This window comes from Hakea prostrata, chromosome 10 (assembly GCF_041222555.1).
Source record: "Hakea prostrata isolate BN-2017 chromosome 10, UWA_Hpros_2, whole genome shotgun sequence".
Classification (NCBI taxonomy): Eukaryota; Viridiplantae; Streptophyta; class Magnoliopsida; order Proteales; family Proteaceae; genus Hakea; species Hakea prostrata.
Window position 1 is genome coordinate 23,901,943 of NC_142609.1, and position 18,153 is coordinate 23,920,095.

Sequence of the window (18,153 nt, forward strand, 5' to 3'; positions counted from 1 at the left end):
AGTTTCGACCAATCGGTCGACCAATCTTGGCAACAAGTCCAAAACAGGGAATTGAAGGTCCAGATCAAATCCAATCCTAAAGGGGTTTTGTACACAAGTCAAGTGACTTACCTAATAGGTAGAAATGCCTTCAAACCAAGATAGAGAGCACTCCAAGTCCATCAACTAATCAGATCTTCATCAGGATTCAGTTTCCATAATAGAACTTCATCATCAACTTTCATGGATTCAAAGCCAGACACCAAGTCCTCCACTGGGATGGCCCAAAGCTGACTTCTTACTTTACTTCGGGTCATCGGACCTACAAATAACAAGGTTTCCGGGTTAAGGTTAGGGCTGGGTTCCCCCCCCATAACACCAACCCAACCCACCCCCACCCCCACCCGAATGGGTTGTGCGTCAGGGGGGGGCACCCCCCATTTCTTTGTTTTGGTCCCCCCCCCCCCCCTTTTTTTTTCCCCCCCCCCCCCCTTCCTTGAAACATGGTGTTAATATTCGTGACCTTCCGGACAAACAGTTTGTTTTCGTCAATAATATTAGGGTAATCTTCATCTGGACCCCTTGAGGTTTGGTCTATGTCATTTTTAGTCAAAAAAAACTAAGATTATGCATCTGCCTCCCTTGTACTATAGAAAAAAAAATCAAATTTAAGGACAAATTATTACTTTGATGACGAATTTGCCCTTATTCTTTTTTTTATTATTTTTACATTTTAAGGGGTTAAAGTTTATTAATTTACAAAATCAGACCCTCCTTCATTACCCGATTCCCAAATCCTTAGTTCTACCAATTCTAAATCCTTATTTTCCAAATCCTAGTTGAAGATTAGGAAATGAAAATTAGTGGGTGAAACGTAATCTCCAACTCGTGAGCAAGAGGTGTTTGCGTTTTGGCCTCGGAGAGAGAAGAGAGCCCAAAACATAGAATTAAGGTACTTACGATTCTACTGCTGTTGATGTTGTTTGCTCTTCACAAGTCCTCCGTTTCAGGTATTCATTCAAACCTAAATCCTCTTCAGTTCTTCCACCTATTTGAAATTTCATTAGAGACTTGAGACCCTCATTTACAATTTAATTTTAGCTTAAGCCTGTATGATAAGCAGAATCTGAGACCAGGTTTTTGTCCTAAGAATAGTGATTAAACAAAGGATTATCCATCACTCTAGAGAATATCTAGTTCTACGATTTAAACGTAATCGTAAGTTCTTAGAGAAAGTCATTTCACCTCCTCCGCCAAAGCTCGTAGAGACTCCTCCTGATATGGTGAAAATATGATCGAACCGGGTTCATACTTGGTTTGATCCTCGACTCCGGTCGAGACGGAAAGAATCGACTTGCTCCCGAGCTAACCGAATCCGTAAGATGACTTGCTGAGGAAGAAAACTTATTCAGCTCCAAGCACGCCCTAATCCAACGTATGGATTAGGTTAATTACCCTAATGATGGCAGACTCAAAATTGACGGCTGCGGCTAATCATTATCGAAGGGATAATCATCGTATAACTTGGAGGTTATCTCAGGAGTCCTCTACTAGTCCAAACTAGTAGAAGTCTATCGCTCAACGGATCTAACTGTTAAGATCCAACGACTACCCAAAGAAGGCTCAAGTGCATCCAACGAAGGAGATTCGAAGGTACACTCTATATAAACCTCACTACCATACGAGGTGAGGGACTCAGATTCACATAGACACTGGTAGACGTATACTATCAGAGGCTTACGATCTAGATCACCATTCCCAATTCTTCATTCCTTAGCTCTGTGCTTCTAGCAGAGCCGTTTGTGATTAAGTTCATCAACTGACTTAGCCTTCGGAGGTGGACTCCTGACCCCCGCGGTCGGGCCACATCTAACGCTTTCGTTTTGCAGGTCATCACGAGGAGATCCAAGGGCTGAGCAGATTTTGGACGCATCATTTGGCGCCGTCTGTAGGAAAGACTTGTAAAGCCATGGTGACTAGATTGGGAGTAGCCGCTGCACAGCGCAATTCCAGTGTTCAAATTCCTGGAGTGAACAATCCAGACGTTCCCCAGGGAAGCCAACATCCTATTGAGGTAGATGGTGGTTAGGGAGGACATAATCCTCCAGATACATTCGAAGATCAATTGAATCAGGTGAAGATTCAACTCTTGGAGGTGAGCCAAGCACTCCGCGTGCTCACCAGACGAGTGGTGTTACCTCAAGAACCTGATCATTGTGGTTCAGGGAGGCGTGCATTACAACATGATCAAAGATTGGCTGAAGATCTGAATATCGGTTAGAACTTTCGTGAAGGTGACCGAGGACCTAGGAGAATTGACTATCAACCTAGGCGAGACGATCGGTTCGACAGACCACGGGAAAGTATATCTGTCACGCCCTCCCAGCCGGTACCCTATCTGGCATACCCGAGAGTGTGATCCACAGCCCGAAGATCAGGTATCGAGTGATCAACCTCCCACATAAACAATAACATAATCATGAACAATCATAACATGAGTGCGGAAGATAAATCATAGATCCAATAAAGAAAGAATGAATCATAAATGAATCAGAATACTAAATATAATCAGAGTATCAAACAGATAAGTAAAGCGAGGCAAAAATCCCACTTTACAACCAGCGGAAAAGTAGCTCTAAAGAATAAACTAGACAAAATCTAATCCCAGTAGCAAGTACATTGGGTAACTAAATTGTTCTCCACTTTATAGACAACATCCTTGTAAGTGTAAATCTCATAAATAGCACAAGGACGCTTCCACTCAATGGTCGGACTAAGCATCGTACGGAGCATAACCACTCGCGGGATCTTCAGAGTAATTGTGGTAACCGCAATCACCTTCCTGGAGATATGCCTCTTCGCCTTGCGCTTCTTCATAGGGACCGTCATAGTACTCACTACCTGCAGGATAGTCTAACAACATTGTACAATAAAGGAATGAGTTTCAAAGAAACTCAGTAAGGCAGTTAAAAATCCATAATAACATAAATGGCAGGATTCCAGAACACTCATAAATGCAATATGATATGAGACAAACAATGAATGAATGAATCTAACTCTATGTATGCTGGTCTCTATTGGCAGACATGCTTTAAGTCATAGCACCGTACTTCTTTAGGAAAGTCCACTCACATCCTCAACCATTTAAGATATCTTGGATTCTCTCACGGATCATTTCACCGGTCTTGAGCAGCCGTTTGGTAATGGGTCCTTCATCCCTCGGGACAAACCATGGCGGGGGTTAAGTCAACACACTCTCTCACAACCATTTGGTATAAATCTTGGCGCATGTCGGGGTAAAACCTAACCAAATGCAAGTCTTCTACTTGGTTACATCAAGTCGGATCCGAGATACTTCCATTCCTCGTCCTTGACGATCCTTTCCGGTATCCTTCACACTAGAGTCGGCGTATCCTATGGCACCGACCAACTCGGACTACGGACTCATCAACCCTATTGATCATCCACATATGGTAAACGGGAAGCTCTCACGTCCTCTCACGGGTTGGTTACCGGTCTTAAGCGCCCGTGAGCCCAAGTCTAACCATATGCAACCCTACCAATAAATGGCCCCCACAATGTGATTCCTGTCCTCTCACGGGTTGGTTACCGGTCTTGAGCGCCCATGAATCCCCATTGCTACCACGGGTCGTTCGGTCTCAATACCCCTCCGATTAGGGTCGACATAACAGGACATCCTAGCCAAACACTACTAGACAATCCTAGATATGTCATCCAACAGTTTAGGAAGGTGTCCAGAGGGCATCTCCGGAAACATCCCATAATATTCCCGTAGTAGTCCAAGGACAGAAGTGTCGAAAGGACACCTCTCCTTTCCAAACCATACTTAAGCATACACATGCATCAATTCATATCATCACATATATGGTAACTTCATATATGGAAAGAAATCAATAATTACAATCACTTTTATAACATTGGTAAGTAAATCATACATGAATCGATTTAATATGAATAAGTAATGCTACTGTAATCAAAGTTATGCAACATTAGTATATCATTGTAAGAATCTAATTTAGGAATCATATCTATGATATTCAAATATAGAAACTAGATTCATGCTATCTATGTAATTAAGGAAATAACCATCCTTACCTTTTATAACTCGCAAAGGAATCCTAAGAAATCAAGTAAGATCTTGGCAAACTTGAGAAGAAGGTCCTAAACAAGTATATACAACATATTAGGAAAGATCCCTAACAGAAAAGATATCAAAACATCCGAAAGCAGACCAAATCTGGAGTTGCTTTGTACTCATTGGTCGAGTGGATTGGTCGAGTGGTCCGATCGACCAATCGGTCGACCAATGCGACGATAACCTATAAAATCGAGTTTTAAGATATGAAATCCGAATTTGGTGGTTCAAAAGGGTACTAATCAAGGGGTAGACTACATCAGTAGTATTCTAACAAATAGGGGACCTCAAAACACCAATCAAATCAAGATATCAAGATCCAAATTAGGAAACAAAAAGTTACCATAATTTACTCAACCATGGATCTTGATGAATTTGAAATAGAAAACAAAGACAAGAACAATAGGAGGATGGATCATTGCTTTCGGTAATGAAAACATGAAAACATACATAGATCTTCATGGAATAAGGCTTAGAAGCATAAATCTAAATAAGGAAATAAAACCTACCATATATGTAACTATCATGCATCATGAAGAACACATAGTATGGTAGAAGAGGACAACTAGAAATCTATAGATTATGGATCATGGAAAGAAAACACAGTAATTAACTACTAACATGATCAACATAGAAGATCCAAAGAGATCAGAATTCAGATTAGAAGTTTAATAGAGATTAAATCATGGTTTGATCATGATTCCTTCAAAAGCTTGCAATGATCATGGTTAAGATCATTGTTCTAGCCTCAAATCCTTAGGATGATCATGAGAACATGTTCAAAGATGTTTGCAACAGAGAATGCAGCATCTCTTCTACTGTCTCAACTCAAAAAGGAAAGAAAAACAAAGATGGAGGAGAAGAAGAGAGAGTAGACATACCTTTTGATGCAAAAAGAAGAGTTTCGACGAAGATCCGTCAAGAAAACACCAAGGATGCAAGAGAGATGACTTGCGAGAGGTCTTTGGTTCGTTCCGAGAGGGTTTGGAGGCAGCAAATACGAAGTGGACTCGAGATTGGACTTAAATAGAGCAAGAACAACCTAATTGCCAAAGACGGCACTCATTGGTCGAGTGGATTGGTCGGCTGGTCCAGTCGACCAATCGGTCGACCAATCTTGGCAACAAGACCAAAACGAGGGAATTGAAGGTCCAGATCAAATCCAATCCTAAAGGGGTTTTGCACACAAGTCAAGTGACTTACCTAATAGGTAGAAATGCCTTCAAACCAAGATAGAGAGCACTCCAAGTCCATCAACTAATTAGATCTTCATCGGGATTCGGTTTCCATAAATAGAACCTCATCATCAACTTTCATGGATTCAAAGCCAGACACCAAGTCCTCTCTTGGGATGGCCCAAAGCTGACTTCTTACTTTACTTCGGGTCATCGGACCTACAAATAACAAGGTTTCCGGGTCAAGGTTAGGGCTGGGTTTTACATTCTCCCCCCCTTAAAGAAATTTCGTCCCCGAAATTGAAAGCGTACTGTGCTTCCAAAGAGGTAAGGAAACTTCTCCTTCATATCTTCTTCCTTCTCCCAAGAAGCTTCTTCAGGGGTATGGTTCTTCCACCGAATCTTCACCAAAGGAATGGCGCGATTCCTTGTTGCTTGTCCTTCCTATCCAAGATTTCGGCCGGTTCTTCATCATAGGTCAAATCAGCACTAAGTCCTTCGGGTGCTTGCTGCAAAATGTGTTCCGGATTCTCTATGTATTTTCGGAGCATCGAAATATGGAACACATTGTGCACACCAGCAAGAGACGGAGGTAATGCTAATCGATACGCAACGGGTCCAACCTTTTCCAAAATCTCGAAAGGTCCAATGTAACGAGGGCTAAGCTTTCCCTTAACATTGAATCTCATCACACCCTTCATTGGTGAGACCTTGAGAAAGACTTTCTCTCCAACTTGAAATTCCAAATCGGTCCTTCTCTTATCGGCATAAGATTTACTGTCTCGGCTAGGCGGACTTAATCCTTTCTCTTATCATATCTACCATAGCACTTGTAGCTTCAATCATCTCGGGACCTAAGACTTTTCTTTCTCTGTCTCGATCCAGTACAAAGGTGTCCTACAAGTGCTGCCATACAAAGCCTTGAATGGAGCCATGCCTATTGTTGCTTGATAAGCTGTTGTTATAGGCAAACTCAACCAAAGCTAGGTGTTCATCCCAATTACCACCCATATCCACCACACAAGATCTGAGCATGTCTTCCAATGTCTGAATTGTCCGCTCGGATTGTCCATCGGGCTTGTGGATGATGAGCTGTACTCAAGTTCAATTGGGTTCCCAAGGCCTTACTGCAAACTATTCCAAAACCTTGAGGTGAACCTAGGATCACGATCCGAGACAATACTCAATGGCACACCATGCGGACGAACCACATTATCCACATAAAGCCTTGCTAGCTTATCCAGTATGAGTGATCTTCATAGGAATGAAATGGGCTGATTTGGTCAACCTATCAACAATCACCCACACGGTGTCATTGCCTTTACTTGTCCGAGGCAAGCTAGTCACAAAGTCCATGGAGATATCTTCCCACTTCCAACTAGGAATAGGAAGAGGCTGAAGTAATCCAGGATGGAGGTTGTCGAGCGGCTTTCACACGTTGGCAAGTCTCACACTTGGCAACAAAATCATCAACATCCGCCTTTAGACCAATCCACCAAAAATGTTCCTTCAAGTCCTTGTACATCTTGGTGCTTCCGGGTGTCTGATAAAGGCCCATTGGTGTGCTTCCTTCAATATTTCTTTCTTAACTTCTTCATTTGCGAGCACACACGGTCTTCCTCTAAACAACAAAGCACCATCCATGGATATACCAAAGTCGGGGTCCGACTCGGGATTCGAAGAAATCTTCTCAACTTTGATCAAAAACTCTTGATCGAACTCTGTGAGCAACAATCTTATCTCTAAGACCAGATCTTGCCGTCATGGCGAAAAAGAATAAAATCAGAATTCTCGGGGACGATTTCCAAATCAAAACTCTCAATAGAAGACCACAATGGTAAACTCAAAGCATTCAAATCCAAAGTCTTCTTCTGGTTCTTCCTACTAAGAGCATCGGCAACAACATTTGCTTTCCCGGGATGATCTTTGAATATCACAATCATAATCGGAGACTAGTTCCAACCATCTCCTTTGTCTCATGTTCAACTCCTTTTGGGTAAAGAAGTATTTCAAACTCTTATGATCCGTGAAAATGGCAATCTTCTCACCGTAAAGATAATGTCTCCAAATCTTCAAAGCAAAGACAACGGCGGCAAGTTCTAGATCGTGAGTGGGGTAATTCCGCTCATAATCCTTCAATTGCCGAGAAGCATAGGCTACGACCTTGCCATGTTGCATCGGTACACAACCCAAACCAATCTTTGGCGCATCGGTATAAGCTTGTCATACCACCGGAACTATCGGGTATAGTCAAAACCGGGGCACTTGTCAATCTATCTTTCAGCTCTTGGAAATTCTTCTCACGGGCGTCGGACCAAACAAACTTCTCTTCTTTCTGGTCAACTTAGTCATAGGAGCAGCCAACCGAGAAAAGTTCTCAATAAACCTTCGGTAGTAACCCGCCAATCCAAGAAAACTTCTTATTTCCGTTCTTGACTTCGGTCTCTCCCAATCAGCCACGACTTGGACCTTTTCGGGATCGACACGAATACCTTCGGCTGAAACTACATGACCAAGGAATACCACTCTCTTAAGCCAGAAATCACACTTGCTAAACTTAGCGAACAACTTCTTTTCTCGCAACCTTTGCAAAGTGAAACTTAGATGACTCGCATGCTCTTCTTCGCTCTTCGAATAGATCAAGATGTCATCAATGAAAACAATCACAAACTTATCAAGCACATCATGAAATACTCGGTTCATGAGGTCCATGAACACCGCGAGGAGCATTGGTCAATCCGAAGGGCATGACTCTAAACTCGTAGTGACCATACCGCGTTCGGAAAGGCTGTCTTGAAGATATCACTAGACTTCACTTTCAATTGGTGATATCCGGACCTTAAGTCAATCTTTGAGAACACAACTGCCCCCTTCAAGCGATCGAAGAGATCATCGATTACGGGCAGCGGATATCTATTCTTGATAGTCAACTTATTCAACTCACGGTAGTCGATGCACAAGCGCATACTACCGTCTTTCTTCTTGACGAACAAGACCGGAGCTCCCCAAGGTGACACACTAGGCTGCACGAAACCTCTATCAATGAGCTCATTCAACTGATTTTGCAACTCTTTCAACTCGGTAGGAGCCATCCTATACGGAGCTTTAGATACCGGTGCGGCACCGGGGACGAGATCAATAGAAAATTCGACATCTCTGTCCGGAGGCACTCTGATAGATCATCGGGGAAGACATCAACAAAGTCGCAGACAACTCGACTTCATCGACTCTTTTCTCCACTATACCCTTGCCTTCGGATGAAGCATCATCCACTAGGGCATAGACTTGCATCGGTCTGAGACAGCACCTTCTTACAAACCCTTCTCTTTTCACCACTGAAATTCAAAGACCGGACTTCCACAAATATGGGCCTGAATCTTCTTTGAGGAACAAAGGAACACGGCTTTGTGGGCTGTCAACCAATCGATTCCCAAAATAACATCGAAGTCCTTCATGTCAAGAATCACAAAATTGGCTTCCAAGTTCTTCTCACCAATCAACACGGGACATTTAGATAACCCCTTATCTAGTTTCACAACGAGGACCGGTGGGTGTACTAATCAATAAACAACTAGACAACTTCTCGGGGATTAGGTTAGTCTTCTTGATGAATGCGAGATGACATGAGCGAATGAGATGCACCCGTATCAAATAAGACAAATGCGAAAATAGAAGCGACTAACAATGTACACCTAATCACATCATGGCTTGGATCTGCTCGGCTCGGCCTTGGAAAATCTTGAAAACTCTACCGGAGGGAGGAGCGGGAGCACTCTTCACCACGGGGGCGGGCTGCTTTGGGCGGGCCGCCGGACGAGCACGAGCAAAATGACCAGCTTGCTTGCGGTAGAAACAAACGGGATTCTTTGGATCCAACGGGGGTGGCTGCAACGAGAGGGCTTACGAACAAAAGGCCTTGCACTTGCACTTGCACTTGCACTTGCACTTGCTGGTGGTCGGTTTCCGCCATCTTTCGTCTAAAGCTGGCCGGGCTGCTGAAAACCCGTGTTCGACCTACACTCTTAGCACGAAAGGTAGGAGTGGGGTAGGGTGTGGGTCTCACAAAGCGACGGTCATTGCGATCCACCAAACCAGAATTCCTTGACTGCCAAGGCTTTTGCACACGAGCACTTTCCTTCTCTGTTTCTTCCAACTTCTTCGAGTTACTGCACCACTTGAGCATAGCTCACTATAGGCTGGGCTGTGAGGTAAGCTTTAATGGCGGGCGCAGTCCTTTGAAGAACTTCTTTGCTTTGGCGAGGTCTTCCTTCAAAGAATCCGGAGCAAAGAAATGAAGCTCCTCGAACTTCTGTTGGTACTCCAACACGAGACGAGTTCCTTGAGTCGGGAATCATAAACTCGGCTTCCTTCGCATCCTTCACCGCCTCGGGAAAGTAGTTCATACAAAAAGCCTCTTTGAATAACTCCCAAGTTACAACTCCTGCATGCAAACCTTCCAAAACGGGACGAGTGGAGATCCACCATGCATCGGCTTCTTGTTGCAACACGCTCGGCAAACAAAATCTTCGAGCTTCCGAGCATTGCGGATGTCGGAAAGCCTTCTCCAACTCACGAAGCCACTTGTTAGGAAACAAGGGGTCCTTGGTAACTCCGGTAAAAGTGGGTACTTGCATCTTGAGAAAACTCTCCATCGGGCGAGTATGAGGAGTTCCGGCTAAACCTCCCGCATTCGGGAGCTGCGGCATGAGGATTCACATTAGCACCAGCCGGGTCTCATTATGCGAGTCATGAAACCCACCAACATCTGGTTGAGCCCAGGCTGCTTCTTGCCTTGCATCATATTGCCCATAATATTGGCAATATCTACGAAACTTCCAACATTCGGGGCACCGGGGATCTCATGAGTACCACGATCAGCATTTGGTATCTCACCACCTCCATGAGGTACTTCACCACCTCCCTGAGGTATTTCACCACCTCCATGACCACTTTGGATTCACCACGCCCACTTCTCGGAGTAACCATTACGAAAACCGAGAACATCAAAATACCGAATTTCGAAGATTCAACATAAACCACAAGTCCAAATGATTTGAAAACTTAAATCATGCTCAAATATATCCATATAGTCATCAAACAATATTCCATAAGGCAAAAATCACATTTTCCAAAAATTCAACAGCAAAAGAGGTCAACTTGTGACCATTGGTCGAGTGATTGGTCGAGTGACCCGATCGACCAATGAGTCGACCAATGCATGAACAATGCGAAAATTCGCATTATAAGCCTCATTTTCACATTCCAACCTCATTCTAACTTCTTCCAAAGGTGAGAGAGCTCTAGGAAAAATCTCCAAGAGTTCCCACAAGTGTTCTTGAGGTGATTTAGTGCTTCAACAACAACACCACAACACACCATCTTCACAAACAAGGTAAATCTCTCATTCTTTCTTCCATTTTCATCTTCTCATGCTTGCATTTCAATAAAACCATGCTTTACTTGTATCCAATGCTAGAAATCATGCTTAGGAATGCTTAGAAACATATTCCCTAGGTTTTAAACACAATGCCATGCATAGACAACAAGTTTTAACACATTGGTGCTCATCTCGCAAAGTTTTATACCGAAATCGATATCTTTAGAAAAATTTCGTTTTCTCTCAAACCGCTTGAAATTTTTAGCACGAGATCAAATGCTACATGCTCAAGATGACATTGTAGATAGGTCCATACAATTTGATTTAACCAATTTCAACTTTTCAAAAATCCAATTTTGACCTAAATTGCAAAATCCCCAAATTTCTTCTTGCTGAATTTTTCGCTTTAATCCAAGTTTTCGATCGATTTTCATCAAACCGACTTCATAGACATGAAATTCCAAGTATTGCGCACATGCTAGTATGTTCAAATCAAATTTCCCCCAAATTTGAAATTTTCCGAAAAATTACGAAAATACCCTTTTGGCTCAAATCTTAAAATAGCACTAATTGGAATTGTCTCTTGTCTCTTTCACGGATACACCATGCGAGAGGGGAGGGCGAGGGAGGAGGTAGAGGTCGTGGTCGCATCGTAGGTGCTCTTAGGGGCGAGAGGTCGGGTTCCTTTCGAGCCTAGACGGGAGGTTAGGAGACCGGACATGTTTGACACCCCTCGGGCCGAGTTCTGTCTGAGGCCTACTTCAGCTCTTTGCAACATCGAGATGGGACGTCTACTTCACTTACGCCAGCTCGGAGCCTTTAGGATTCGGCGGAGGTTCGACACATTACGGTGGACTCATCTCTTCACCGGGATTTGCCGGTATACCGGAGCTAGTGAGGTTGTTCTTCGGCAACCTTACTTACACGAGAGGAGGCTCGAGGCCAGGGACATCCACTTAGACTTGTCCTCGGGAGCGGGGTCTTCCGGACTCGGATTCGCTTCTCTACCCGGACAACGGCTGAGATCTTGCGGGTTCCTTACTATCCACGGCGGTGTGTGTGGATACTGCGGAGAGCGGATCTGGACAGACCATCGATGCCGTACGAGCTTCGCGAGATATGCTCTACGCTATGGGATAGCCGTCGATGCTTCACACCGTGGACTAGCGGACGGATGACGGGTTCTGCACGTATTATCGGTCGCATAGTCGGCCGAAACATCATGCCGAAGCCGGACATCACCATCGGGTCACGGTGATGGAGGCCTTAGTCATCTACCGCATCTACATGGGCTTCGAGATCGATCTCTCCTACATCATTCAGCGGGTCATGCTTTGGACTTGGTTCTGCGGCCTAGCATGCGGAACCTTTGCTATGGGAGGCTTCGACTTTGATCTTCGGGCATTTCGGGGTGAGTTTCGAGGATACGCCGGTGGACACTAGATCACGGGGATACCCCATTGGGACTCGGACCATTCGTCGGATGAGACTACATCGATCGGAGAGAGATCTCCTGGTCCCGGAGGGTGAGGATGATGATGAATCGGAGGATGAGGATCGGGGATCGGAGGATGGAGGAGAGGATATCGGTCTGATAGTGATGATCGGGCCGGAGATGATGCGAGATATGCGCGAGGCTGAGCACGTGCATCACGAGTTTCCTTCATCGCACTTCGAGGTAGGTGGCCCTTCACATGCGGTTCCGGAGACTTCGGATCTTGGTGCACGGATGAGATCGATGACTTCCATGCTAGAGAGAATGGAGGTCGGACGGGAGCAGATGTACGAGAGGATGGAGTCACGACGGGATAGGATAGAGCATCGGGTGACTCGGCTAGCGAGAGGAGTTCGGAGCATACGAGAGATCGGAGCGGATCACCTAGATAGGCGTACCTTTGGATTTTCCATTTATGCATTTCGGATGTAATCCTTGTAAAAACTTTTGAAATTAATGAAGTTCATTTTGTTCCTCTTTAATTATTGTATGTTATGCACCTTTCTTTTCCTTGCATTAGTGACATTTGTTCAAGTATAATTATGGTATGTTATTCGAGAAATGTTACTGTTATACCTCAAAGGTCAAGTTTCTAATTCGGTGTTCTATTATTCACTTCTAAGAGTAGAGGAGTCATTTCGGATCAATGACTCGGGAATGTTCAGTTGTTGTCTTTTGTGGTTAGGATCTCCTCGAACCTTGGGCTCGATACCAATCTGTCACGCCCTCCCGGCCGGTACCCTATCGGCATGCCCGAGTGTGATCCACGGCCCGAAGATCGGGTATCGAGTGATCAACCTCCCACATAAACAATAACATAATCATGAACAATCATAACATGAGTGCGGAAGATAAATCATAGATCCAATAAAGAAAGAATGAATCATAAATGAATCGAATACTAAATATAATCGAGTATCAAACGAGATAAGTAAAGTGAGGCAAAAATCCCACTTTACAACCAGCGGAAAAGTAGCTCTAAAAGAATAAACTAGACAAAATCTAATCCCAGTAGCAAGTACATTGGGTAACTAAATTGTTCTCCACTTTATAGACAACATCCTTGTAAGTGTAAATCTCATAAATAGCACAAGGACGCTTCCACTCAATGGTCGGACTAAGCATCGTACGGAGCATAACCACTCGCGGGATCTTGAGTAATTGTGGTAACCGCAATCACCTTCCTGGAGATATGCCTCTTCGCCTTGCGCTTCTTCATAGGGACCGTCATAGTACTCGGTACAGCGGGATAGTCTAACAACATTGTACAATAAAGGAATGAGTTTCAAAGAAACTCGGTAAAAGCGATTAAAAATCCATAATAACATAAATGGCGGGATTCCAGAACAATCATAAATGCAATATGATATGAGACAAACAATGAATGAATGAATCTAACTCTATGTATCTTTGGTCTCTATTGGCGGACATGCTTTAAGTCATAGCACCGTACCTCTTTAGGAAAGTCCACTCACATCCTCAACCATTTAAGATATCTTGGATTCTCTCACGGATCATTTCACCGGTCTTGAGCAGCCGTTTGGTAATGGGTCCTTCATCCCTCGGGACAAACCATGGCGGGGGTTAAGTCAACACACTCTCTCACAACCATTTGGTATAAATGCTTGGCGCATGTCGGGGTAAAACCTAGCCAAATGCAAGTCTTCTACTTGGTTACATCAAGTCGGATCCGAGATACTTCCATTCCTCGTCCACGACGATCCTTTCCGTATCCTTCACACTAGAGTCGGCGTATCCTATGGCACCGACCAACTCGGACTACGGACTCATCAACCCTATTGATCATCCACATATGGTAAACGGGAAGCTCTCACGTCCTCTCACGGGTTGGTTACCGGTCTTAAGCGCCCGTGAGCCCAAGTCTAACCATATGCAACCCTACCAATAAATGGCCCCCACAATGTGATTCCTGTCCTCTCCACGGGTTGGTTACCGGTCTTGAGCGCCCATGAATCCCCATTGCTACCACGGGTCGTTCGGTCTCAATACCCCTCCGATTAGGGTCGACATAACAGGACATCCTAGCCAAACACTACTAGACAATCCTAGATATGTCATCCAACGGTTTAGGAAGGTGTCCGGAGGGCATCTCCGGAAACATCCCATAATATTCCCGTAGTAGTCCAAGGACAGAAGTGTCGAAAGGACACCTCTCCTTTCCAAACCATACTTAAGCATACACATGCATCAATTCATATCATCACATATATGGTAACTTCATATATGGAAAGAAATCAATAATTACAATCACTTGTATAACATTGGTAAGTAAATCATACATGAATCAATTTAATATGAATAAGTAATGCTACTGTAATCAAAGTTATGCAACATTAGTATATCATTGTAAGAATCTAATTTAGGAATCATATTAATGATATTCAAATATAGAAACTAGATTCATGCTATCTATGTAATTAAGGAAATAACCATCCTTACCTTTTATAACTGTAAAGGAATCCTAAGAAATCAAGTAAGATCTTGGCAAACTTGAGAAGAAGGTCCTAAACAAGTATATACAACATATTAGGAAAGATCCCTAACAGAAAAGATATCAAAACATCCAAAACAGACCAAATCTGGAGGTTGCTTTGTACTCATTGGTCGAGTGGATTGGTCGAGTGGTCGATCGACCATTCGGTCGACCAATGCGACATAACCTATAAAATCAGAGTTTTAAGATATGAAATCCGAATTTGGTGGTTCAAAAGGGTACTAATCAAGGGGTAGACTACATCAGTAGTATTCTAACAAATAGGGGACCTCAAAACACCAATCAAATCAAGATATCAAGATCCAAATTAGGAAACAAAAAGTTACCATAATTAACTCAACCATGGATCTTGATGAATTTGAAATAGAAAACAAAGACAAGAACAATAGGAGGATGGATCATTGCTTTCGGTAATGAAAACATGAAAACATACATAGATCTTCATGGAATAAGGCTTAGAAGCATAAATCTAAATAAGGAAATAAAACCTACCATATATGTAACTATCATGCATCATGAAGAACACATAGTATGGTAGAAGAGGACAACTAGAAATCTATAGATTATGGATCATGGAAAGAAAACACAGTAATTAACTACTAACATGATCAACATAGAAGATCCAAAGAGATCAGAATTCAGATTAGAAGTTTAACGAGAGATTAAATCATGGTTTGATCATGATTCCTTCAAAAGCTTGCAATGATCATGGTTAAGATCATTGTTCTAGCCTCAAATCCTTAGGATGATCATGAGAACATGTTCGAGAGATGTTTGCAACGAGAGAATGCAGCATCTCTTCTACTGTCTCAACTCAAAAAGGAAAGAAAAACAAAGATGGAGGAGAAGAAGAGAGAGTAGACATACCTTTTGATGCAAAAAGAAGAGTTTCGACGAAGATCCGTCAAGAAAACACCAAGGATGCAAGAGAGATGACTTGCGAGAGGTCTTTGGTTCGTTCCGAGAGGGTTTGGAGGCAGCAAATACGAAGTGGACTCGAGATTGGACTTAAATAGAGCAAGAACAACCTAATTGCCAAAGACATCACTCATTGGTCGAGTGGATTGGTCGACTGGTCCAGTCGACCAATCAGTCGACCAATGCTTTGACAACAAGACCAAAACGAGGGAATTGAAGGTCCAGATCAAATCCAATCCTAAAGGGGTTTTGCACACAAGTCAAGTGACTTACCTAATAGGTAGAAATGCCTTCAAACCAAGATAGAGAGCACTCCAAGTCCATCAACTAATTAGATCTTCATCAGGATTCAGTTTCCATAAATAGAACCTCATCATCAACTTTCATGGATTCAAAGCCAGTCACCAAGTCCTCTACTGGGATGGCCCAAAGCTGACTTCTTACTTTACTTCGGGTCATCGGACCTACAAATAACAAGGTTTCCGGGTCAAGGTTAGGGCTGGGTTTTACAATAACTGATTCAAATACAAGGTTGGACACAGGGGTAAGGACTCACTCACCAACTGTCAGAAGAACCGTTCGTGATGATCAAGCAGTTCGCGACTAGCGGAATGTTCGGGATGGACGGGCTGTTCATGATGATCGAATAGCTCGAGAAGATCTTGATCATATTGCTGAAGATCACCCGACTTAGATTGGTCAGGAATTGGCCAACATCAATCAAAAATTAGGGCAGTTGGCTAAGGGAAGGATAACTGAGGATATTTACTCAGTCATTCGAAAGACCCCCTTTGCCGAGCCAATTGCGGGATATCAGTTTCCCCATAACTTCCGTTTGCCTACCTTTTCTACATTCGATGGCTCCGGAGATCCAACGGCCCCCATTGGCTATTATCAGCAGACCATGGCAGTTTCAGGTAATTCTGATGAAATTTTATGCAGGGTTTTTGGTTCATCTTTAACTGGAGCAGCACAAAAGTGGTTTTCGAACCTCCCCTCTAGAAGGATCGTAAACTTTGATGAATTGGCGCGCAAATTCTTTTTATAGGACGATTCCAGAGTGGAATACAGGTCAAGAAAACGGAAGAAACTTTGTTTACTGTCAGACAAGGAAAAAGCGAATCGATCAGAGAGTTTCTGAAAAGATTCAACAGACTAAAAATGGAGATAGAAAATTTGGATGAGCAAGTAGCCAAAACTGCTTTATTCACTGGACTCACTAATCGAAAACTCCTAGAGTCATTACTATAGGATATGCGTGCAACTTATGCTGAGTTTGTACAGAGATGCCGAAGCCAGGCCGAAGTCATGGAGATCCTAGATGCGCGCCAAGGAGATAACAAAGTTTCCACTAAGGAACAGAAGGCTCCTTTGCAGAAGCAGAAGCCAAAGAAGAATGTCCGCGATCGGGTTGGAAAATCTCAGGCTTGGCGCCAGAGGTCTCCCGGTAAAAGTGAGTATACTCCATTGAATGCTCCTCGGGCTGATATTTTAAATATCATCAAAAGGCGAAATATTTTGAATTGGCCACCGAAAATTCCTTTGAAGCCTGGAGAGCAGCAGGATCGAGAAAAGTATTGCTGATTCCACAAGGACTATGGTCATTGTACAAATGACTGTCGTCATCTGAAAGCAGATATTGAGAGATTAATATCTCAGGGACACTTGTCCAATTTTGTTAGCAGAAGAAGGGAAGAGCCATGTGAGCCACGCACAACTGCCCCTAAAAGGGATCGTTCGGTTAGTTCAAAACGATCAAGTGTCACGACCTCCCAGCCGGTACCCTATCTGGCATACCCGAGAGTGTGATCCACAGCCCGAAGATCAGGTATCGAGTGATCAACCTCCCACATAAACAATAACATAATCATGAACAATCATAACAAGAGTGCGGAAGATAAATCATAGATCCAATAAAGAAAGAATGAATCATAAATGAATCAGAATAATAGATATAATCAGAGTATCAAACAGATAAGTAAAGTGAGGCAAAAATTCCACTTTACATCCAGCGGAAAAGTAGCTCTAAAGAGAATAAACTAAATAAAATCTAATCCCAGTAGCTAGTACATCGGGTAACTAAATTGTTCTCCACTTTATAGACAACATCCTTGTAAGTGTAAATCTCATAAATGGCACAAGGACGCTTCCACTCAATGGTCGGACTAAGCATCGTACGGAGCATAACCACTCGCGGGATCTTCAGAGTAATTGTGGTAACCGCAATCACCTTCCCGGAGATATGCCTCTTCGCCTTGCGCTTCTTCATAGGGACCGTCATAGTACTCGGTACACAGGGATAGTCTAACAACATTGTACAATAAAGGAATGAGTTTCAAAGAAACTCGGTAAGGCGATTAAAAATCCATAATAACATAAATGGCGGGATTCCGAACAAACATAAATGCAATATGATATGAGACAAACAATGAATGAATGAACCTAACTCTATGTATGCTGGTCTCTATTGGCAGACATGCTTTAAGTCATAGCACCGTACCTCTTTAGGAAAGTCCACTCACATCCTCAACCATTTAA